The sequence below is a fragment of the Hylobates moloch genome, unplaced genomic scaffold, assembly GCF_009828535.3.
Source record: "Hylobates moloch isolate HMO894 unplaced genomic scaffold, HMol_V3 SCAFFOLD_7, whole genome shotgun sequence".
NCBI classification, from domain to species: Eukaryota; Metazoa; Chordata; class Mammalia; order Primates; family Hylobatidae; genus Hylobates; species Hylobates moloch.
In genome coordinates, this window is record NW_026652282.1 from 130,463,339 (window position 1) to 130,489,252 (window position 25,914).

The window sequence follows — 25,914 nt, forward strand, 5'->3', positions numbered from 1 at the left end:
GCCATGCCAATATAGCCAACAGATTCTAAAATACAGAAGTTTACATGAGAGAAAAAGGTTTTTTTTTTTCCTCTCGCATATCAGTCCTTGCCTAAGTGGACCAGATTGTCTCACAGGTCTGTTCTGCAAGATCATTCAGTAACTGAGCTTCCTCTTGCTAAATGTAGCAAGTAATTGTCAAACCATAGTGACATACTGGCACTAATATTTTGTCTCTTAATAATCAGTTCTGCTAGAGATATAGGCACATATACCTTTGTTTTAGTTTCAAAATATTGAAAGATGGCTTTGCCAAATGTTTTAACCATATGAAACTTGGGAGTCTATTTTCCCAGCCTGCTACATATTGTCATTGCCATTAAGCCAGTGATGCATGCTTTAGACTTTTGTTATAGTAATTCCTTTTTTATGGTACTAATTTCTACATAAGGGAAAGTAGTGTGTATTAGCAAATAGACTAAAAAATTAAAAAAAAAAACAACGACCTAACATATTAAAAGTTAATTTCCCATGTGATATGGTTTGGCTTCGTGTCCCCAGCCAAATCTCACTCTGAATTGTTATAATCCCCACTTGTCAAGGTCAGTACCCGGTGGAGGTAATTGGATCATGGGGGCAGTCTCCCCCATGCTATTCTCATGTTAATGAGTGAGTTCTCATGGGATCTGATGGTTTTATAAGCATCTGACATTTCTCCTGCTTGCACTCACTCTGTCCTGCTTCCCTGTGAAGAAAGTTCCTGCTTCTCCTTTACCTTCCACCATGATTGTAAGTTTCCTGAGGCCTCCCCAGCAATGGAGAACTGTGAGTCAATTAAATTTATTTCCTTTATAAATTACCCAGTCTCAGGAAGTTCTTTATAGCAGTGTGAGAACGGACTAATACACCATGGATTTAACAGTTCAGAGTGGTTCTGGGTTGCTGAAATATTCTGCTTCACAGTTATTCAGGGATCCAGGATGACAGCAGCTCTACCATAGTCAACATACATCTTCCAAGTGCAGCTTGGTGGTTGCCATAAGAGTGTGTTATATGAAAAAAATAATAGGAAAGGAGCTTATATAAAAAGATTAGTGGTATGGCACTAAGGGAGGAGACCACCCCTCATATTGTCTTAGGCCCAATTTCTGCTTCCAAAGAAAGAAGAAGTAAAAACTAAAAGGCAGAAATGAAATCCACAAGCAGACAGCCTGGTGCCACACCCTGGGCCTGGTAGTTAAAGATCAACCCCTGACCTAATTGGTTATGTTATCTATAGATTACAGATACTGTATAGAAAAGTACTGTGAAAATCCCTGTCCTGTTCTATTCCGTTCTAATCGCTGGTGCATGCAGCCCCCAGTCATGTACCCCCTGCTTGCTCAATTGATCACTACCCTCTCATGTGGACCCCCTTACAGTTGTGAGCCCTTAAAAGCGACAGGAATTGCTCACTTGGGGAGTTTGGTTGTTGGAGACGTGAGTCTTGCCAAAGCTCCCGGCTGAATAAAGCCCTTCCTTCTTTAACTCGGTGTCTGAGGGGTTTGGTCTGTGGCTTGTCCTGCTACAGCACAACATTTTCTCTCATGTTCCATTGGCTCTAACTGTCAAATAATCATATCAAATTGCAAGGGAGACTGAGACATGTAGTTTAGTTATATGCCTAAGAAGACAAAAATGATTTATGGTAAATGGCCAGTAGTTTCTGTACACCAACTATCAAGATGCTACAGTGTTACTTCACTCATGATTTCTTCTCTTAGTTCCCTTTCTCTTTTGTATGAATCGCCACACTGTTTTACACATATACCTTCCCAACACACTTTCTCTACCTGATCTGCAGATATTGGCTTGCCTAAATTTGATGATTATCAAAAGCAGGCACTCTGGAAGGATGCCTTATAGATGTCGTACAGAGATGTAAAAATGTAGCATTAGGCCTGGTGGCAAGGAAGTGCAGAAGGGCAAATCGGGCCTTGGGTGTACTCATCTTTATATCACTTATTTCTAGCATAAGGCATTTTAAGAAAAATGGAATCTCAATGGATGTTGAAATGGTTTAAATTACTCTTTATCATCTCCCACTTCTCTTGAACTTCACTGAAATCACAGACTTTAACTATCAACCTACAGTAAACTCTTCTTGAGGTAGCCATCTGATTTATAATAATTCTCCTTTTCCTTGAAACAACCTCAAAACGAAAAGAAAATCAGTGCAAATAATTAAATGAACGTCACCATAGCTGACTGATCCATAGACCAAATACAATTCTCTTAAGGGTGTTTAAACACCTTTAAACCAAGACTGAGAGTCTTCAGAGCCAAATCATGTCAATGTCAAAATTTAAAGGAGAACATTCACAGTTTTCTGCTGCTAGAGTCCCACATCCACCATAATTGCAGCCTTTCCTGAGTCTTGGCTATTAAAATCATTCTTCAAAACTGTGAGAAACAACAGTACCCTTTCAGTGTACTTGATGTTTTGCTGAAACACTAGAATTAGTTTCCTGTGCTTGCTACTAAAAGAAACTTGTTATTCTCCTGTAACTATTAGAAGACTTTTACTTTGTTGGGGTAGAGGGAAGTACAATAGTACTTGGATCATTATTTTTTATCTCAAGTATATTTTGACATTATACCACATGCCACAAGCTAGTAGCCTAGTCATTTCATCTTGTTCTTGAATTAAATAAAGCCTTTTTTATTGTAACTGTCTTTTTAACTTTTATTTTAGGTTCAGGGGTACATGTGCAGGTTTGTTATATAGGTAAACTTGTGTCACAAAGGGCATATTGTACAGATTATTTTGTCACCCAGGTACTAAGACTAGTAACGAATAATTACTTATTTTGTTGCTCTTCCTCCTCCCACCCTCCACTTTCAGGTATGCCTCAGTGTCTTCTTCACCTCTGTGTGTCCACATGTCATCATCATTTAGTTCCCACTTAGAAGTGAGAAGATGAAATATTTGTTTTTCTGTTCTTGCATTAGTTCACTGAGGATAATGGCCTCCAGCACCAACCACGTTCCTGCAAAGGGCATGATCTCATTTTTCCCTTTGGTTGCATCATATTCCATGGTGTATATGTACCACATTTTTTTTTTATCCAACCTACCATTGATGGGCATTTAGGTTGAATCCGTGTCTTTGCTATTGTGAGTAGTGCTGAGATTAACATACGTGTGCATGTGTCTTTTGGGTAGAACTTGGTATATGCCCAGTAATGGGATTGCTGGGTCAAATAGTAGTTTTGTTTTTAGTTCTTTGAGGAATCACCACACTGCTTTCCACAAGGGTTGAACTAATTTACAATCCCAACAACAGTGTATAAGCATTCCTTTTCTCCACAACTTCACCAGCATCTGTTATTTTTTGACATTTTAATAATAGCCATTTTGATTATTTTTCTTTTTCTATTTCTATTTTTATTTCTATGTCTTCTCTGAAGAAATGCCACACTGCTTTCCCTAGTGGCTGAATGAATTTACTTTCCCACCAGCAATGTATAATCGTACACTTTTCTCTGCAGCCTCGACAGCATCTGTTATTTCTTGACATTTTAATAATCGCCATTCTGACTAGTGCGAGATGGTATCTCATTGTGGTTTGGATTTGCATTTCTCTATGATGAGTGATGTTGAGCATTTTTCATATGCTTGTTTGCCATGTTTATGTCTTCTTTTGAAAAGTGTTTATGTTCTTTTTCCACTTTTTAATGAAGTTGTTTGTTTTTTGCTCCACAAGGATTTTTCATTCAACTTAGTTTATCATCAAAATACTCATCAATCAAATGTCTAAAAGATTTACTTCAATTATGAAAGCATGTGATCTCAGAAGTTAACTCTAAGAGTCAAGAGGAATGATGATCAAAAATGTAACCCTGTGGATAAATCTAAACAAAATTTGTTGGTATAAATGAATAGTGTCCTATTTGGGAGAATGTAAAAATGGTAGAGCCAAAATATTTTAAAATTAAAAAAATGTTTAAAAAGAAAATTTTCACTCAACCTTCAGCATATCAACTTGATTTCTGTATGACCCTGAGCCTGCAGGCTGTAAAATAGCCAACATCTAGTATCTTAGAAGAAAAAGAATCAGAGCAAACACTAACAGAATCAGCAGTAAAATACCCAAATAGCGAACATGTAACCTAAAAGGATTTGGGGCTCACCAGTAGGTTTGTGTCTGAGCTCCAACACAACCAACCAGTTCTGAACAGACAAAAATATTTGTTTCAACTAAGCAATCACTTAGCTTTGTAAGATTATGTTTTTTGCCTTTTGTCATGCAATGTATCCGTAGATACACACCATTACAGAAACAACATACAGTTGATGAGAAAAAACATATATTTAGGCAATTAGCAGACAGCATGCTATTCCCCAAATGTTTATTATTCCATGGCTATCTAGAGCATAGATGTTTTGTTTGCACCACATCGAAAGTTCCCACAGAGAGTGGCCTACCTTGGCCTGCAGGGTGGATAGGAAACAAGACAGAGAAGAGCCCCAACCCTAAGGTATTTACATAGCTGTGGGCTGGCCAAAGAAAGTCTAGAGGACAACTACTTTCTATAAGCAATGAGAAAATAGATCAAGTAGTCTCTAAGTCCAGAAACAATACAAGATAATATGCATACTAAAGGCCAAAGTTTGCATACTTAATGTGAGCCCTGGGAACAGCCTTGCAACTAGGAGGCTGACATCAGCCAAGTGCTATGGTCCCTTTCTGGAAACTGGCTAGATCCAGCTGAACTACTTCCCCAGGAGACTCCAGGACTATTCAAATTTGCTTCTTTTCAACTTTCTAAACTCTACCCTTGCCTTCGTTCTGGGAGGCAATCTTCACAAGGGCTGCTCTCCTTCTTTCATGCCTAAATGTAAATACCCAATGCGTGAACTGTCTTGGGGATATTCTTTGACAGTAATATGAAGGCCCTATCCCATAGCCAACCCCTCCATGCTGGATCAGATTTTCTGTGCCTTGCCCAGCAGTCAACTCAGCTTAAAATTCACTGTGTCTTAGACTATTTGTTATTCTTTTATCATAACAAGCCAAGATGAGTAATAAACAAAGTTAAAGTATTTAAGGTTCTTATATTGTATTATTCAGAAGGATATTAAAGATAATGACTAACATTACTTCAAGTTAAGTCAGGCATATTGACAATTACAAGTATAACAATTTGTAGAAATACATTGTATATTTTCCGAACCAGTAAACAGTAAGAAAAAGTGAAGCAGGAGAAATAAAACACCAAGTCAAATAACAGCAAAAAAGAGAGGAAAACAATCGAGGAAAAATTGCAGAATGATGCAATAAAAATTAAAATATAATGGAAAATAAAACGGAAAGAAAATCTGACACTGGGGCATACTTGAAGGTAGAGGGTAGGAGGAGGGTAAGGATAAAAAAACTACCTATCAGGTACTATGCTTATTACCAGGGTAACAAAATAATTTATACATCAAACTCCTGTGACATGCAATTTACCTATGTAGAAAACATGCACATGTACCCATGTACCTAAGTTAAAAGTTAAAAGAAATCCTAATAAATTAGTAATAACAATTATAAATAAACTGACAAAGATTTGAGCAAAAAATTTGACAAGCTTACTCCTATACCCCACATTATAAAATTCACTTTCTTTTCAGGCACATATGAAACATATAAAAGTTAACCTGATATTAGGCTATCAACCTCTTTAACAACTTACAAAGAATTCAGCATCACCCAGACTGTATTTTCTGACCATGATGTATTCCAATTAGAAATCAGTTATAAACAGATAATGCTAAAGCATACATTTGGAAATTTAAAAACATATTCATGTCAAAAACCAAATGATGAGAATTAGAAAATATGTTAAAGTTGATAATTTTGAAAGCACCAAATACAAAATAACATTTTTTTAGATGCAGCAAAAGTGGCTTTCAAGTGATAAACAATAGCGAAAATTAAATAAGATTAAGAAGTTTGCAAAATGAGTGTCATAAAATATGAAGCCAGAGAGGTGAGGGATGGAAGGGGACCAGATGACTCAGGGCCCATTAAGTCATAATGAAGATTTTGGCTTTTACTCTGAATGAGGTTGGAAGTCATTGGAGGAATTTACACAGAGGAGTCATATAATACGATTTACTTTTGAGAGGATCACTCGGCTTTGTGTTGAGATTAGACTAAAGGGAGGCAAGTGCAGAGTCGGGGGGCCAGTTAATAAGTTACTACAATAATCTAGGGAGTGATGTTGGTGGTTTGGACCAAGGTAATGGCAGTGGAAATCACGTAGTCAAATCTGGAATATATTTCAAAAGTATAGCTGATAAGATTTAATGACAAACAATATATTGGATATGAGAAAGAGGTCAATAATTATAGCAAGATATTTTGGGTGAGGAATGAAAGGTCAGAGTTGCCACTAATTAAGAGAAAGGGAAAGACTATAAGTGGAGTAGACTTGGAGATGAAGAACTTGGTTGAGTACATATTAGGTTTAGGTTATCAGATACTCAAAGGATGATATCAACTAGGATGTTGGAAATACAGGCCAGGATTTCCAAAATAGTACTGTATTCTTTCAAACATGGTCAATCCGTTACATAACTTGAGTACAAAAATTAGTAACTTAAATAACAGGGTAATGTATAATAACACTGCAATTGATTATCCTAGTCTCTTTTAGTATACTTGGAGATCACAGGGGATCCTCAAACTGAAAGACTATACAGCCGTTTAGCTCTTCTTGCACAGAATCCACACATTTAACGTGGGTGGGACATTCATATATTTTCTAAAAAATGAAGTTTTTAATTTCTTAAAATTTTATCAATGGAAAATGTATGATCCCAATACTTTTTGTTGTTGTTGTTGTTGTTGAGATGATGTCTCGGTGTGTTGCTCAGGCTGGAGTGCAGTGGCATGATTTCAGCTCACTGCAACCTCTGCCTCCCAGGCTCAAGTGATCCTCCCACCTCAGCCTCCCAAGTACAATGCCACACCAGGGTAATTTTTATATTTTTTGTAGAGAAGGCATTTCGCCAGGCTGGTTAAACTGGACTCATGAAATCCACCTGCTTCAGCCTCCCAAAGTGCTGGGATTACAGGCATGAACCATTGCACCCAGCCACTCAGTTAGTTTTAATGGTTTGTTTAAATGGCATTTCCCAATCTAGTAATTATTTTTGAAAATCTGAAGACTCTAAACATATTTTAACTCAATTAACATTCAGTGAATTGAACCAAGTTACAGTTTGATGGTCAGAACTTTTTATTTAGATTCTATAGTTGTTTGCCTGCAAGGAAATAATAATACAACATGTTTTAAGATAGTTTCTCAACTCTCTCTCTCTCTCTCTCTATATATATATATATATACACACACACACATATATGTATATACATATATGTGTGTGTGTGTGTGTGTATATATATACATATATATATATATGTGTATATATATGACCAGTATAGGCCTTAACTTAATTCAATGTTTTATAGTATCTACTCTTAATCTTCTTTCTCTCTACCCACTTTGCTAGGTATAGTCCATTAAAAACTGAACTTATTGCCACCCTCTGGCGTCTTCAAAACGATTGGTGTCAACATGTTTTCCATTTGGGTGTCTAATTGTACAACTTCAAAATATTGTCAGAATTTGCCTTTTAATATTGACAGCCTTGGAACACTAACAATCTTCCCAATTTTGCCCACATTCCCTTGAGGGTGGAATTACTTATAAAAAAGTCAGGATGAATTTCTAGATATTCTACATTTTTATGTGACTTTAAATGCAAGGCTTTAGTTACCTAATGCTTCTTCCTGACTCTGTGCTCAGCCAATTTTATTCCTCAGATTCTGTCCTTCCTCCATATTTCAACTAGACTAAACATCAAAATCTGTTTCCTTATTTCTTTCATAAAGATGATCCTACCTCTATCCATCTGCCTCTTGTATCATATGGGAAATATAATAATTTATTGGCTCATTTATAACACAAATATATATGACCTATGTGTTGTGCCTCTTAGAAAGATTCCATATGATATTGTTTATATTTGGCATTTTTCAACCAGGTCACATTTTCCTCAGCGAAAACTAGAAGGGCTTGGTCTTCTATGAAAACAACAGAGAGAAACAGATTTTTAGGCAGTAGACTGTTAAACACAGCAACAAGAAAATCCAACTGAGCATAATGATGAGAAGCAGTAGTTCTATTGTTTAATAATCTATATCTGCCATGAATAGAGTTGTTGTGACTAGAAATTAGATGATATAGACTATGGCAGAAAGGAAAACAAAAAATAAACTTCACTTGAACTTCACCCTAGTCCTTCTCTTGAGGCAACCTTGTAAGAAATATTTATGGGTTCATACCTCATTACTACTGATCTAACTGGCCCACAGCTTTGTCCATTATCATGTCATGAGCATGAAGACAAGCAGTAACTGGGGCAACAAGTGGGGGGCACAGGCAGAGTTTATTCATGATCAAAACCTCTTTTTTACTTAGTATCCAGCTATGTTCCTTTTTGCTGGCTTTACTTCTATTGTCACATAAATATAGATATGAAGAATATCATTTTCTTTATTGTCTGGCCTGGATCTTTATACCCTGATGACCAAGATGTGTTTTATTCATAAAGTCCTAATTGTCTAATTCCACTGATTCGGTATATTTTTCTACTAACAAACAAAACATATTCAAGCATATGCCAACAAAATCTTGTAACTGCATGCACTGCATATAATTAGTGATCCCATACACTTTTCTTTTTCAGTAAAATATTTTTTTCTTCTGCTCAATGCTATATATAGATAGGGACTAGGTTTAGGCAGTATAGAGTATGCTATACTTTACATTAAAAACATTAGGCTGGGTGCAGTTGCTCATGCCTATAATCCCAGCAATTTGGGAGGCCGAGGCAGGCAGATCACCTGAGGTCAGGAGTTTGAGACCAGCCTGGCCAACAGGGTAAAACCCCATCTCTACTAAAAATACAAAAATTTTCCAGGCATAGTGGTGCACTCCTGTAATCCCAGCTACTTGGGAGGCTGAGACAGGAGAATTGCTTGAACCCAGGAGGCGGAGGTTGCAGTGAGCCAAGATTGTGCCATGGCACTCCAGCCTGGGTGACAGAGCAAGACGCTGTCTCAAAAAAAAAAAATAGTCATTCTGTGTAGTTACTTAATTAGTAACCAATCCATACAACTATGTTCTTATGCTCTACTACAGCCCAAATTTAGCCATTGTTTCATAACAACAAGAAAAAAACATGAGTAAAGTTCTTCCTAAAATTTAGATACAGTGTATTTCTAATATGAGTTATGAGGGAAGATACAAGTTTTTATTCATTGGTCCAAGTGTATTAGTCTGTTTTCACATTGCTATAAAGATACTACCTGAGAATGGGTAATTTAAAAACAAAAAAATATTTAATTGACACACAGTTCCACATGGTTGGAGAAGCCTCAGACTTACAATCATGGCAAAAGGCAAAGGGGAAGCAGGCACCTTCTTCACAAGGTGGCAAGAAAGGGACAGAAACTTCAGGGGAAAATGCCAGACACCTATCAAACAACCAAAACTGGTGAGAACTCACTCACTATCACAATAACCGTATTAAGGAAACCACCCCCATGATCCAATCACCTCCCACCAGGTCTCTCCCTTGATACATGGGGATTACAATTTGAGATGAGATTTAGGTGAGGACACAGAGCCAAACAATATCATTCTGCCCTTGGCCCCTTCCAAATCTCATGTCCTTTTCACACTTTAAAGCCAATAATGCCTTCCCAACAGTTCCTCAAAGTCTTAACTCATGTCAGCATTAACTCAAAAGTCCACAACCAAAATCAAATCTGAGACAAGGCAAGTACCTTCCAACTAGGGGCCTGTAAAATCAAAAGCAAGTTCAGTACTTCCAAAATACAATGGGGGTATAGGCAATGAGTAAATGTTCCCATTTCAAATTGGAGAAGCTGACCAAAACAAATGGGCCACAGGCCCCATGTAAGTCTGAAACTCAGTGGGGCAGTCATAAAATCTTAAAGCTCCAAAATTTCCTTTGACTGCGTATCTCACATCCAGGGCACACTAATGCAGCAGGTGGACTCCCATGGGCAGCTCCGCCCCTGTGGCTCTGCACGTTACAGCCCCTGCCTAGTGGAGCTGTGAGAAGAGGGTCACTCTCCCCCACACCCCAGAATGGTAGACCCACCAACAGCTTGCACTATAATCTGGTGTGGCTGTGTCTCCACCCAAATCTTGAATTGTAGCTCCCATAATTCCCTCTCTCATAATTCCCATGAAATCAGCTGCTTTCATGTGCTGGTGTTGAATGCCTGTGGCTTTTCCCAGCACACGGTGTGTATTAGTCCATTCTTACACTGCTAATAAAGACATACCTGAGACTGGGTAACTTACAAAGGAAAGAGGTTTAATTGACTCACAGTTCCATATGGCTGAGGAGGCCTCACAATCATGGCAGAAGGCAAATGAGGAACAAAGTCATGTCTTACATGGGTGGCAGGCAAGAGAGATAATGTGCAGGGGAACTCCCCTTTATAAAAATCATCAGATCTTGTGAGACTTATTCACTGTCACAAGAACAGCATGGAGAAGACTGGCCCCCATGATTCAGTTACCACCCACTGAGTCCCTCCCACAACATGAGGGAATTATGGGAGCTACAATTCAAGATTTGGATAGAGACACAGCCACACCAGATTACCGTGCAAGCTGTTGGTGGGTCTACCATTCTGGGGTCTGGAGGAGATTGACCCTCTTCTCATAGCTCCACTAGGCAGTGCCCCAATGGAGACTCTGTATGGTGCTCCAACTCCACATTTCCCATCCTTACTGCCCTAGCAGAGGTTCTCCATGAGGGCTCCAACCCCTGCAGCAAACTTCTGCCAGGACATCCAATAGTTTCCATACATCCTCTGAAATCTAAATGGAGGTTCCCAAACCTCAACTCTTAACTTCGGCATACCAACATCACGTGGAAGCTGCCAAGGCTTGGGGCTTGCATCCTCTGAAGCAATGCCCTGAGCTGTACCTTGGCCCAATTTATCCACTGTTGGAGCTAAAGCATCTGGGACTTAGGGTACCATGTCCTGAGGCTGCCCAGAGCAGCAGAGACCTGGGCCTGACCCATTAAACCGTTTTTTCTTCCTAGGCCTCCAGGCCTGTGATGAGAGGGGCTGCTACCAAGATCTCTGACATGCCCTGTAGATATTTTCCCTATTGTCTTGGCTATTGACATTCAGCTCCTTGTTACTAATGCAAAATTCTGCAGCTGGCTTGAATTCTTCCCTAGAAAATGGGTTTTTGTTTTCTAACACATGGTCAGGCTCCAAATTTTCCAAAATTTTATGCTCTACTTTCCTTATAGACATAAATTCCAATTTCAAATTATCTATTTCTGTGCACATATAACTGTATGCTTTCAGGAAATGTCAGGTCACTTCTTGAATGCTTTGATGCTTAGAAATTTCTTCCACCAAATATCCTAAATAATCTCTCAAGTTCAAATTTTCACAGATTTTTAGGACAGAGGCAAAATGCTGCCAGTCTCTTTACTAAAGCATAGCACAAGTGACCTTTCCTTCTGTTTTCAATAAGTTTCTCATTTGTATCTGAGACCACCTCACCCTGGACTTCATTGTTCATGTCACTATCAGCATTTTGGTCAATGCCATTCAACAAGTATCTAGGAAGTTCCAAACTTTCCCACATCTTCCTGTCTTCTTCTGAGCCCTCCTATCTATTTCACCCTCTGCCTGTTAACCAGTTCCAAAGTCACTTCCACATTTTTCAGGTTATCATTATAGCAGTACCCCACTCTGCTGGTACCAAATCTCTGTATTAGTCTGTTTTCTCACTGCTATAAAGATACTACCCAAGGAAGGGTAATCTATAAACAAAAAAGGTTTAACTGATTCACAGGTCTACATGACTGGGGTGGCCTCAGGAAACTTACAATTAGGGAGGAAGGCAAAGGGGAAGCAGGGACCCTCTTCACAAGGTGGCAGGAGAGAGAACAAAGGCAGAGGAAAGTGTCAGACACTTATAAAACCACCAGATCTTGTGAAAACTCTCTCACTATCATAAGAACAGCATGTGGGAAACCGCACCCCCATGATCCAATCCCCTCCCAACAAGTCCCTCCCTCAACATGTGGGGATTACAATTAAAGATGAGATTTAAGTGGGAACACAGAGACAAACCATATCACCAAGCAAAGAATAATACTAAATACTAAAGATAGTTGATAAAAGTGAAAATTGTCATGGTGCAGTGGCTCATGCCTGTAATCTCAGCAGTTTGGGAGGCAGAGGTGGGGGGATCACGAGGTCAGGAGTTCAAGACCAGCCTGGCCAAAATGGTGAAATCTTGTGTCTACTAAAAATACAAAAATTAGCCAGGCATGGTGGCAAGTGCCTGTAATCCCAGCTACTCATGAGGCTGAGGCAGAGAATTGCTTGAACCTGGGAGGCAGAGGTTGCAGTGAGCTGAGATCGAGACTCTGTCTCAAAAAAAAAAAAAGAAAATTATAGTAGAAGCCATGACAGATTATAGCAGGGGTCTTCACTGTTGGTGGTGAAATTGACAGTCCTGAGTGGTAAATAGGAAGAAAGAGTTAAAAGTAGTATCTTATTGGGGGACATTCAGCCCCTGATATTTCATGTGGGTCCTTTTCTATTTTCCCTAAGTGTCGGCTGGTCTGAGAAATAAAGGGAAAGAGTACAAAAGAGAGAAATTTTAAAGCTTGGTGTCCAGGGGAGACATCACATGTCAGCAGGTTCTGTGATGCCCCCTGAGCCGTAAAACCAGCAAGTTTTTATTAGTGATTTTCAAAAGGGGAGGGAGTGTACGAATAGGGTGTGGGTCACAGAGATCACATGCTTCATAAGGTAGTAAAACATCACAAGGCAAATGGAGGCAGGGTGAGATCAGAGGACCAGGGTGAAATTAAAATTGCTAATGAAGTTTCGGGCACATATTGTCATTGATAACATCTTATCAGGAGACAGTGTTTGAGAGCAGACAACCAGTCTGACCAAAATTTATTAGGTGGGAATTTCCTCATCCTAATAAGCCTGGGAGCACTACGGGAGACTGGGGCTTATTTCATCCCTTATCGACAGCCATAAAAGACAGACGTTCCCAAAGCGGCCATTTCAGAGACCTCCCTTTGGGAACACATTCTCTTTCTCAGGGATGTTCCTTGCTGAGAAAAAGAATTCAGTGATATTTCTCTTATTCGCTTTTGAAAGAAGAGAAATATGGCTCTGTTCCACTCGGCCCACAGGCAGCCAGACTTTAAGGTTATCTCCCTTGTTCCCTGAACATCGCTGTTATCCTGTTCTTTTTTCAAGGTGCCCAGATTTCATATTGTTTAAACAATTTGTGCAGTTAACGCAATCATCACAGGGTCCTGAGGTGACATTCATCCTCAGCTTATTAAGATGATGGGATTAAGAGATTAAAGACAGGCATAGGAAATCACAGGAGTATTGACTGGGGAAGTGATAAATGTCCATGAAATCTTCACAATTTATGTTCAGAGATTGTAGTAAAGACAGGCGTAAGACATTATAAAAGTATTAATTTGGAGAACTAATAAATGTCCATGAAATCTTCACAATTTATGTTCTTCTGCCATGGCTTCAGCCGGCCCCTCAGTTCATGGTCCCTGCCTTCCTGCAACACTATCTAGGTTTCTGCCTTGTGTAATGAGGGGCACTGAAGATTGTGATTTCTCAGTTCCCAAATTATCCCCAAACTCAATTTAAACTAGTTTAGAACTGTTTAAATTTTGAAGCCTAGCATAATTCCAAGGCCCCAGATTCTGATTTTCAGTAGTTTCTTGTCTGTGTTGACTAAGTAATCTAGTGAGATCCTTGTTGTAGTTCATGCCTCAGCCTGCTTGGCAGCAAAGTTCACCCTATCCATAAGCAAGGTGCTAAATTTAACCATACCAATAATTTGTCTGGTCTCTAACTCTGTGTTCCTTAAGATGTCCTTTATTTAAGACTTACCCATTCTCTGGTCAACCATAAGATGCCTTGGGATAAGGCACTCAGTACATTGATGTCAATGAGCATCCTCAGAAAACATAAATGAGGAAGAACAAAACCAATGACATAGCCATACCTCCATGCTCAAGAGGCCTTGATTACCAATAGACATTTGTGTAATCAACAAATTATTAAATAATTAAAATAAGAATAGGACATTTCAGTAAGTTATATCTTTTGTCATTGCAGCTATCAGTAAGCAGGACAGAGGAACAATAATAGTGTTGAGACTCAAAAATCTAATTCCACATTCATATTCAAATCTTCTACTCAGTAGTTCACAGTTAAAAAAATGCCACACTAAATTATTTCTCAATTGCCCTCTGGATGTGCTTTATTTAGTATCATAGCCAAATGCTGACCAATGACCAATATGGAATTATTGATGTTAAATGAGAAGATATTCTATTGTATATCTTATACAATCTAGCCTGTGCTGTACAATGCATGAGCCACTAATGACATGTGGCTATCGAACATTTAGAATGTGGCCTGCCCACATTGAGATGTAATATAAATTTAAAATAATTGGCATGTTCTGAAGACATATTATGAAAACACAATGTAAAATATCTAATTAATATTTATATTGGGTATATGTTTTAAATGTTAATATTTTAGATATATTGGGTTAGATAAAATATACTATTAAATAATTCAACCTATTTCCTTTTACCTTTTTAATGTGGCTTCTAGAAAATAGAATTACATATGACGCTCACATTATGTTTCTATTGGATATTGCTGTTCTAAACTAGTTTAAAGCATATGTCAGACAACAGTGTTGAGACGTCCTTTAATTATCTGTTCTCTCCATTAACATCATTTTTTCCAAAGTAAATTACTGTTGAAAATATTTGGCTTATTTCAATATTTCTGAGGATCCTTCATTTAAATAGGGAGTTTGTTTGGAGTTAAATAAAATTTGCTGTTGTATATTGTCAGATTTCAAAATATAAGTAATTTTATTAGCTATATCTGATATCATTAGTGATTATCAACATATAAGAAGACAGACTACTTAGGCAAATGGTGGAGACAAGAAAGAGACATTCTATCTTTTCATTAGTTACTATGTTTTTCATTCTTTTCAATCAGCATGAGCAATCTTCTTGATATAGTAGCAGCACAACATGACTGCATATGCTAAGTGATGTTCTGAATTCAGTCTGTGAGATGTCCTTTGGAGATTAAATTATCTTTGAAATTCTTCAGCTGAAGCAGCACGCTTTTCTCTACTACTTTGTTCTTGGCCTGGAATCCTTAGTGATGCAATTTCTTTTCATGGAAAATGCATCTAAGTGGCTTTGTGGTACTCTATGGGCTTTGCATAAGTTCAGTATCAACAAAGATGATGAATGATTTTTTTTTTAGCTTTCTTTGCCATTCATCCAGCTGACTTCATGAATTACAGACAGAATGGTATTAGAATTGCTAGTGACCTCTTCTCTTAATACCAGGCAGAGCATGTGGTCTTAAACAAAGGCTAGAGTTATGTTTATAAGCTAGGATTATTTTTTTCAGTTTGTTAAAGTTTGTGGCTAAAATTTTCTATCGAACTCAACAAATGTATAAATAACTTGGCCAGGAGTACCACTCGTACACACTTGTTTATAAGTCATGATTGCCTCTGATGTATCCCAGACTAATAGACAAAACCTGGACCAGCAATATAGTGAAGAGCCTGAGAAAAAATGAAAAGTTTCACTAATAATCTAGACACTTTATACACTTAGCTGTTAGAATTTACTCAAACATGTAGAAACCCCTGCATAATAAATAAGATGTTCCATTTTCATTTAATTTTATTATTATTTTTTGAGATGGAGTCTCACTCCATTGTCCAGGCTGGAGTGCAGTGATGCAATCTTGGCTCACAGCAACCTCCACCTCCCAGGTTCAAGCTCTTCTCCTGCCTCAGCCTCCCAAATAGCTGGGATCACGGGTGTGCACCACAATGCCCAGCTAATTTTTGTATTTTTAGTAGAGACAAAGTTTTGCCATGTTGGCCAGGCTGGTCTTGAACTCCTGACCTCAGGTGATCCTCACCCTTCAGCCTCCCAAAGTGCTGGGATTACAGGCATGAGCCACCGTGCCCGGCCCAGTTTTCATTTATTAATTTGGCTCCATCCAGATCCAGTCATGCTGTAAGCTCTGTCTCACCATAAAGTTATCATGAATTACCTCCTCTTCTTTTTTAATACAAAGAAAATTTGAAACATAAACAGCATTCATTTCAGACTTTTCATAATCCCATACTAATATCAGCATCTGCATGCCCAGAGAAACTGAAAAAGTACACTTCGAAATCAGGTTAGGTATACCTAAATGTCCTGTGGAGTTATTCCATGGAATTATGGTGCACATGGTTTCTGAATATTATGCATATTAAATATGAGTAGTTACAACACTTTGGGCATTATATAGTATCGTGGTGGCTTTCTCATAGCATGCTGTTGTCTGTCTTTCTAATCTTCATTTAATTTTTTAAAAATTAAATTGAGATATAAAACCTATATTTTATACATTTTATATCTATTGAGATGTGAGTTACATAATACACAATTCACACATTTAAAGTACATGATTTAAAATTTTTTAATATATTTAGAGTTGTGCAACCATCACTACTAGCAATTTTAGAAAATTTTCACCACTTCTAAAATAAATCTCACACAACATAACAGTCACTCTCCATTCCCCCAGCACCCCAGCCCTAGATTGTCAATAATCTTACATTTATTATCTAAAACTTTATTAATTCTGGAAATTTTGTGTTCATGGAATTGTACAACATGTGGCATTTTTGTCTAGATTCTATAATTAGCATAATCAAATCAAAGCTCATCTGTGTTACAGCATGTACCGGTACTTTGTTATTTGTATCGGCAAACAGCATTACATTGTATTGACATACGAATTTTTCTTATCCATTCAGCAATTGATAGACATTGGGTTGTTTCCATTTTCTGGCAATTGTAAATATTGCTGCTATGAACATACACGCACATATCTTTGTGTGTTCATAAGTTTTCATTTCTTTTGGTTGCATCCCCAGAAGTAGAATTGTTGGTCATGTGAAAACTTCATGTTTAATATTCTGAGAAACTGACAGATTGTTTTCCACAGAGGCATGTTACAGTCCCACCAGCAATGTATGAGGATTCCAATTTCTCTCTATTCTAAACAATTGTTATTTTACATCTTTTTCATTATAGCCATCCTAGTGGGTGTGATGATATATATCTCACTGTAGTTTTGATTTGCATTTTCTTGATGACTAATTATTTTGATCATCTTTTCATGCATGTATTGGTCATTTGTTTAATCTTCTTTGAAGAAATATCTATTAGAGTCTTTTACACATTTTTAAATTATGTTATTTATCTTCTCATTTTTGAATTGTAGTTCTTTATATGTTCTGGACATAAATTTTTTATCACATAAATAATTTTTAAAAGTTTTCTCCCATTTTGTTTGTCTCTTGATGATATCCTTTGAATGACAAAGTTTTTAATTTTTATGAAATCCAACTTACCTATTTTCCTTTTGTCATTCCTTCTTTTGATTTCGTATCTATAAAATCATTGCCTAACTCAAGGTCATAAAGGTTTACTTCTATTTACTTCTAGAAGTACACTTGTCTAAGAGTTTTACAGTTTTAGCTCTCATAATTAGGGATTTTTATGTATTTCATATTCATTTTTTACATCTTGTGAGACAGAGTTCCATTTTCATTCTCTTGCATGTTCAGCAGTCTCAGCACCACTTTATGAAAATACTCTTTTCCCCTATTGAATTATCTTGGCACGGCTGACAAAAATCAACTGACTCTCAATTATATTTCATTGATTTATATGTCTACCCTTATGCCAGTATCATACAGTATTAATTATTAGAGCTTTGTGATAAGTTTTGAAACCAGGAAATGTGGGTCCTGAGACTTTGCTTTTTAAAATACATTTTTTGGCTATTCTGAGTCTCCTGATCTGGTAGACAGAATTTTCACCCTCCACAGATATTCTAATCCCCAGAGCCTCCAAATACATTACATTGCATGGCAAAAGGGACTTTGCATATGTAATAGAGATAACTATCTCAAAATGAAGTGTTTATCACTATTATTTAGGTAGGCCCAACATAATTACAAGAATACTTATAAGAAGAAAACAGTGCGGTCAGACTCAAAGAAGGAGATTTAACAACATAAATAGAAATCAGAATGATAAATCCACAAGCCAATGAATGGCAGCAGCTTCTAGAAGCTGGAAAAGGTGAGGAAGTGCATTTATCCTAGCATCTCCAGTGGAATGCAGTCTGGTATTCGTGTTGTTTAAGTAACTAATTTTATGGTAAATTGTTTCATAAGCAATACAGAACTAATACACCTACACTTGTATTTCATTATAAATTTTATAATTGGCCTATCAATTTATGCAAATAAATGACAGCTTGGATTTTGGCAGGAAAAGCATTTAATCTGTAGAACAACTTTTAAAATATTGCCATCTTAACAATATTATGTCTTCCAATCCATGAGCATGAGGTGTTTTTTTCCTTTTAATTTGGTCTTTGAATTATTTTACTGATGCTTTGCAGTTTTCTGTATACAGTCCTTGCATTTATTTAGATATATTTATTCACAAGTTTTCTATTCTTTTTGATGATACTGTAAATAGATTTTTGTGTTTGGGTCATTTTAAGATTAATTCTAAGTGCATCATTTTTATTATGTTTTTATGTTTATTACATCAAACAGGATTTCAATAAATTACCTAGGATTTTCTATATTCAAGATTATGTCATCTCCAAATGTACTTTTATTTCCTTTGTTACTGTCTGAATGCCTTTTATTGCCTTTTCTTCTGCAATTGCACTGGCTAGAACCTCCAGTACGATGTTGATTAGGAATTTTAAGAGCAGACATCTTTGTCTTCTTCCTCATCTTAGAGGGAAATCATGTAGTCTCACTGTTAATTCTGATATTAGCTGCAGGTATTTTGTAGATGGTTTCTAGCAGCTTGAGGAGGTTACCTTCTCTTCCTAGTTTCTTAAGTGTTGAATTTGTCAAATGCTTTTCTTGTGTCAAGAAGGCCTTTTATTTTTTGTTCATCCTATGGTGTAACACATTGATTTTGGGATGTCAAACCAACCTTGAGGTGCAGGATAAATCCCATTTGGTCTTTGTGTATAATTTATTTTTTCATATTTTGCTTGATTCAGGTAGCTGGTATTTTCTTTAGGAATCATGAGCCAATATTCATAAGAAATATCTGTATTGATTTTTTTTTCTTTCTCATGATGTCTTTGTCTGGTTTTGCTATCAGGGTAATACTAGCCTCATGGAAGGTGGCAAGTCTTCTCTCCTTATATAATTTTTGAAAGAGTTTGTGAAGGATTGGTATTGATTTTTGTTTAGATTTTATAGAATTTATCAGGGAAGCTAACTGGTGCTGTGCTTTCACCTGTGGGAAGTATTCAAATTGCCAATTCAGTTCTACAATGATTATCTATTTCTCCCTATGTTGGCTTTGTATCTATTTAGGAATTTGTCCATACTGTTTAGGTTAGATAATCTGTTGTCATATAATTGTTTATACTATTCCCTTATACTTTTTTTTTCTTTCTATAAACTAGTAGCGATCTCTCTTTTATTTCTGATTTTCTTAAATTGAGTCAACTCTCTTTTTTTTTTTCTGGAAAGTCTAGCTAAAGGATTCTAAATTTTGTTGATCTTTACCAAGAGGCAACTGTTGGATTTATGTATTGCTTCCACTTCCTATTTTATTTATTTCTGCTCTAATTTGTATTATTTCCTTCTGTTTGCTATTTATTTTGCTCTTCTTTTACTAGTTTCAAAATTTGTGAGTTAGGTTATTGATTTGTGGTATGTCTTAGTTTTAATATGGATGCTCTTTATAATGGTCAATTTTATGTTACGTTAATTTCATCTAAGTGAAAAAATGTTAAGTTATTGAGCAGGTTTATGAGATGAAGTGATGTCAACAGCACAGTGGAAGAAGTGGAAAAACTCTCCAATATTACAGGATGGCTTATGGAAGAACACAATAGTGAAAGTATTATGCCCTCCTTTACATAAGGGCAAAGCTTTTTAGAACAGATAATTATAAGCATAGTGTCTAGCATAGTTCCTTACATATACATAGGTTCTCAGTAAGAACAGAAAGAAAGACAAGAAAAATAAAATGAGAAAGGAAGGAAGGAAGGAGGGAGGGAAGGAAGGAAACACGGAAAAGGAAGGAGAACAGAAATAAAGACGGTCTGGTAAAAGGCACAGTTGAAAAGGCACTTTACCTTCTGAATGTAAAGAAACAATATGAAGTTTGACGTGCATAGAGGGCCTAGTTCTGGTGGGGTGATGGTGTGGGAATGGAGAGAACTCAAATATATAACACCTTAATGATCTGACCTAAATTTTTCTTTTATATGAGTTAGAGTATTTATGCAAGCATGATCAGGGTTGAGATTAGCCAAGGAGACTTGATAAAAGTCATAGTTATTAATATTGAGGTGGTTGGAAAAGGTAAGTAAATAAAAACATGTAAATGAATTGAAGTATTTCATTGAAGACTCAGCTGAAATTGGAAACTGTTCTTTATTATCAATGCCTAACAAATCAGTAAAATATAGTAGCATAAAAAAGCAACCCTATTATTATTCTTACAGATTCTGTGGGTTAGGAATCAACTGGGCACTTCCTGCTTGGGATATCACATTTACTTGCAGTCTGATATCAGCCAGGGCCAAAGACAACTGAAGATTTTACTGAGTTGAATGTCTAGTATGGCTCATTCACTTGTCTAGTAATTGATGCTGGTTATTGGCTGGGAGCTCAATTCAGGCTGTTGACTGGAGCATCATCTAATGTGTCCTCTCCAACATGGTGCACTCATAGTGGTCAGACTTCTGACATAAAAGCTGGCTTCTATCAGAACGAGCATTACCAGAGAAACAGCTATATGTTAGTATACAAAATAAAATGTAAACAATAAGATAAAAGCAAAGAGGCTCCAGAATACTGGGAGAAAATATAATGACCAAGAATTAGGAGATCTCCTTGAAGTCAAATAATAATTATAATGTGAGTAAAATTACAAGCCAGTATAACATTAGACATTAAGATTTCAAAGCTGGAGAAGATCTGAGTCATGATTAAATCTATAATGTGACCATGCAAGAGAGAGATTGATACAAGATAAGACTGGAGATAAGGATGATTGTAGATGCTGAAGTCAAAGAACTGAATATTCATGTTACAACTCTAGTCACCCACATGAATGCAACAGTTAATAGTAATGATGGTGGGAAATAAAGCAGAGAGGGAAAGCATGAGGCAGATACTCAAATCGTCAGTGAATATGAAAGGCTTAGGGACCCGGAGCAATCTTTATGGTTAAACATAGATTCATGGCATGGAGGCTATATTGGGTGTAAGAGGATACTTAGTGACACTCTTCAAATTTAAGTGCACATTATGTGGAAAAAAGAAAAAGTCCCAATTTCAGTAAATTGTTGGGGAATCATGTATTACAAAAAAAGTCAGGCTTCTATTAATGCCAGAAGTGAGAAAGGAGCAGTTTTGAGAATAGATAAGAGAAGCTGAGCTTTGCTTCCAAGATTGTTTTATAGAAATTGATAAAAAAAAAAATTAGAAGGGAGGAAAGAAACAAGACATTGATTTGGTAGAAAATATCTTAAAACTGTGTAAGAATGAGAATATGAAAGAAGACAAATGGCAAGATGGGCTTCTATTTGGGGAAGTGACAAAAGTAGAAAAGAATGTGAGGCAGCAAAAACTAATGTGCTGCTGGTCTTCGTCATGTTACAATTTTGTACATGGTACATTCGAATGTGCCAGTTATTAATATTATGAAAGTTTGAATAATAATTTACTATATACTCAATATACAGTTGACTCTTGAATAATACAGGGGTTGGGGTGCTGAGTCCCCACACAGTCAAAACTCCACTATTATTTTTTATTTTCCCAATATTTAACTAAGCCTACTATTCATCAGAGGCCTTACTGAAGCAGGAAATTTTCCCTGACTCCTTCACAGGTGGGAACTGGAGTGCACGGATGCCAGCAGGAGTGAACTCCACTCAGTTGTACCCACTGTGCTCAATCCCTCATGAGAGGGAGTGCGCAGGTGAGCAGGTGCAGGAGCTGGGGTGAGTGCTTTTGGGTGCTAGAAGGAATGAACTTCATACTGGCCATGCGGCAGCATCTAGGGGGATGCCCACGGCCATTGAAGCCCCAGAAGGAGTGTTACAGTCAGTGCTTTTTTAGCTTTGCCATCCACGGATACCTTAAGTGTTAACAGCTCAGTGGATTGTCAGTGTGACAGCCTTTTGCACCTTTTGCACCATGCCTGAGTTCTTGTCCAGTGTTCAGGAGGAATGAGGTCACATGAACAAATGTGAAGGATGGTAAATGCCAGGGATTTTATTGCTGATGAAAGTGACTCTCAGCAAGAAGAGGAGCTGAAAAGGTGATGGAGGGAGAAGGTAATCTTCCCCTAGAGCCTGGCCATCCCCAGCTGGACCCCTCTCTGAAGCTACGCCATCAAACTGTCCCTCTGAAGTCAAGCTGCTTCTCTCTGACCATAGTCTCTTATGTCCAGGTGTTTCTCCTCTTCTCTTCTCTCTGGTGACAGAGGCTGGGGTTTTTAATGGGCACAGGATGAGGGGTGGGGCGGGCCATGGGTGGTTTTGGAAAAGGCAATATTCAAGTGGGAAAATGAGGATGTGTGTTCTCACTTTGGGCCACAGTTCCAGGCTTGAGGGTAGGGCCCTCAACAGGGACCTGCCCTCTTCTGCCCAGAATTGCTCTGCCTCCTGTCCCTATAATTACTGATAAACAGTTGCTTAACACGTATTTTGTATGTTGTATGTATTATATACTGTATTCTTACAATTCAGTGAGCTAGAGAAAAGAAAATGTTAAGACTATCGTTAAGGAAAGAAAATATATTTACTGTTCATTAAGTAGGAGTATATCATCATAAAGGTCTTCATTCTTCTCATCTTCATTTTAAGCAGGATAAAGAGGAGAAGGAAGAGGAGGAGTTGGTCTTACTGTCTCAGGGATGGCAAAGGTGGAAGACACACCTTGTATAAGTGGACCCACGCAGTTCAAACCCATGTTTTCCAGGGGACAATTGTATGTTAAAATAAAAATCCAAGCAAATGTTTATGGAACACATGAATAGCTCTGAAAATATTTCAGTTTTATATAGTGAATATGAAAAATCACTGACCTATGTAAGTGCTCAGGTTCTGGAGTAAGAGCCTTGTGATCAATCACCTTTAGGAACTCAGAAAATTACTTAATCTATTTTAGTTTTAGTTTCTTTACCTGTAAAACTAGTACACAGGGTTATGTCAGAAACTAATATCATAATTGAGAGTAGCTAGCACAGTATTTGTACACAACTGATGTTCATAATACTGCACTTAGGCTTAAAGCATACGCAGACTAGAAATTATAGATACAATGTTTTAGAGTTATTTGGTGTCCATGTTTCCTACACTGCCACAGAAAAAAAAAAAATAATGAAAATTCCTTTCTCGGCCAGGTGCAGTGGCTCAAGCCTGTAATCCCAGCACTTTGGGAGGCTGAGGCGGGCAGATCATGAGGTCAGGAGATCGAGACCATCCTGGCTAACACGGTGAAACCCTGTCTGTACTAAAAATACAAAAAAAAAAAAAAATTAGCTGGATGTGGTGGCGGGAGCCTGTAGTCCCAGCTACTCAGGAGGCTGAGGCAGGAGAATGGCATGAACCCAGGAGGCGGAGCTTGCAGCGAGCCAAGATTTTGCCACTGCACTCCAGCCTGGGTGACACAGCAAGACTCTGTCTAAAAAAAAAAAAAAAAAAGAAAATTCCTTTCTCTGGAAACTTAACTAGAGTATTGTACTTTCACAGCCATTGTCATGGCCTGTTAGCTGAAACTGACGATTACATACACACAGAATACCATGGTATTCCAAATCCAATTCACTATGCAGCAACATGGATGGAACTGGTGGCCATTTTCTTAAGTGAAACAACTCAGAATCAGAAAGAAAAATACCCGTATGTTTTCACTTATGAGTGGGAGCTGAATAATGTATATGGGGGACTATAATAAATCAATAAGTTCACAGGAACTGGGAAGAAGCCATGCTAGTGAAACAGGGGCCTAATTCCACTTGCAACCACTTGGTGTGGAAAAAATACAGCTATTGTCTTGCAACTCCAGAGCAGAAGGCATGCTGGTTGCAAGATGGCTAAAAGTAGCAGAGTGTTTCCCTCAGGCACCTGGAGAGGAAACGCCTCGCAGTTAAAAATTACCCCAACATATTCTTAGCATATAGCACAATCGCACTGGCATGTAGACTCCTCCAACACTGTCCTATAAAACCCCCTCACATTTCTGCCTCTTGGCATATAGCAGCTCTCTTGCTACTGTCTATTTCTACTATACAGCAGTGTTCCTCCCTACACATTCTCTTCTGTTGTTTTATTTCTGTCTTGGTAAATTCTCTTACCACCTGGCAAACCGGCCCCAAACAGTCATTGCTCACAGCAGTGTGGACTGAAAGACATTGGAGACCAGGATGGATGTGGGGATGAAAAGGGGGAAGTCTGGATGAGGAGAAATTACTTAATGGGTACAGTGTATATTATTCAAGTAATACATACACTAACAGCCAAGACTTCGCCTCTATTCAATATATCCAAATAACAAAATTACAAATAAAATATAAAATATACAAATTAAAACAAATTCAATTCACCTTAGACTCTAAATGAAAATCTTACAACTCTGATATTTTGGATTTTGATTACTGTTGTAACCATATGTCTAAAAAGGAGTCAAACTCTGTAAAATATTTGAAGAGATTTATTCTGTGCCAAGCATGAGTGACCATGGCCTGTGACACAGCCCTCAGGAGGTCCTGAGAACATTTGCCCAAGGTGGCCGGGGTGCAGCTTGGTGTTATACATTTTAGGGAGACATGAGACTTCAATGAAATATATCTAAGAAACACATTAGTTTGGTCCAGGGGGCGCTTTCAGGTTATAGGTAGATTTAAAATTTTCTGGTTGACAATTGGTTGAGTTTATCTGAAGACCTGGAATCAACAGAAAGGAAATGTCTGGGTAGTGATAAGAGGTTGTGGAGACCAAAGTCTAATCATGCAGATGAAGCCTCCGGGTAGCAGGCTTCAGAGAGAGTAGATTGTAAATGCTTCTTATCAGACTTAAAGGTCTGTGTTGATATTAATACTGCAAAGGAATAATGAGGCACGTCCAACTCCACATCATGGCCTGAACCAGTCTCTCAGGTTAAATTTTGAAAGTGCCCTGGCTGAGGGGAAAGTCCATTCAGGTGGTTGGTGGGCCTTAGAATTTTATGTTTGGTCTACACATACAGTAATTTATAAAGCCACTATTTAGATTATGATACAGATCAAGTGAAAAATGAATATTCAAGATAGGGAACTGTGTTATACAGAGTAAGACCCATTATAATAAGTGTCAGGAGATAAGGACATGCCTGAGTGGGAGATTCCCTGAGTTGATGCCTTATATATAATACGCAGTACATAGATGATATGTATTATATAATGGGATATATATATATATATATATATATATATATATATATATATGATACTATGCTCCAAATAAAATAACCATGAAGAACAAAAACCATTATAGGCATCATACCTTGTATCAGTTTTCTACTCTTGTATAATAAATTACTACGAACTTTGAAACTTTAAAAGAACACCAATTTATTAGCTCATACATTTTGTAGGTGAGAAGTCTGGCCA

The 25,914-nt window shown here is 37.5% G+C and overlaps 1 long non-coding RNA gene across 1 annotated transcript; it reads left to right on the forward strand.

Moving 5' to 3' along the window:
• The first annotated feature begins 772 nt into the window (after positions 1–772).
• LOC131383934 (uncharacterized) lies at positions 773–23,161 on the forward strand. The gene is made up of 3 exons (XR_009214342.1): positions 773–804; positions 22,150–22,239; positions 23,129–23,161. It is a non-coding gene; the product is annotated as an uncharacterized LOC131383934 (long non-coding RNA).
• Positions 23,162–25,914: the final 2,753 nt, after the last annotated feature.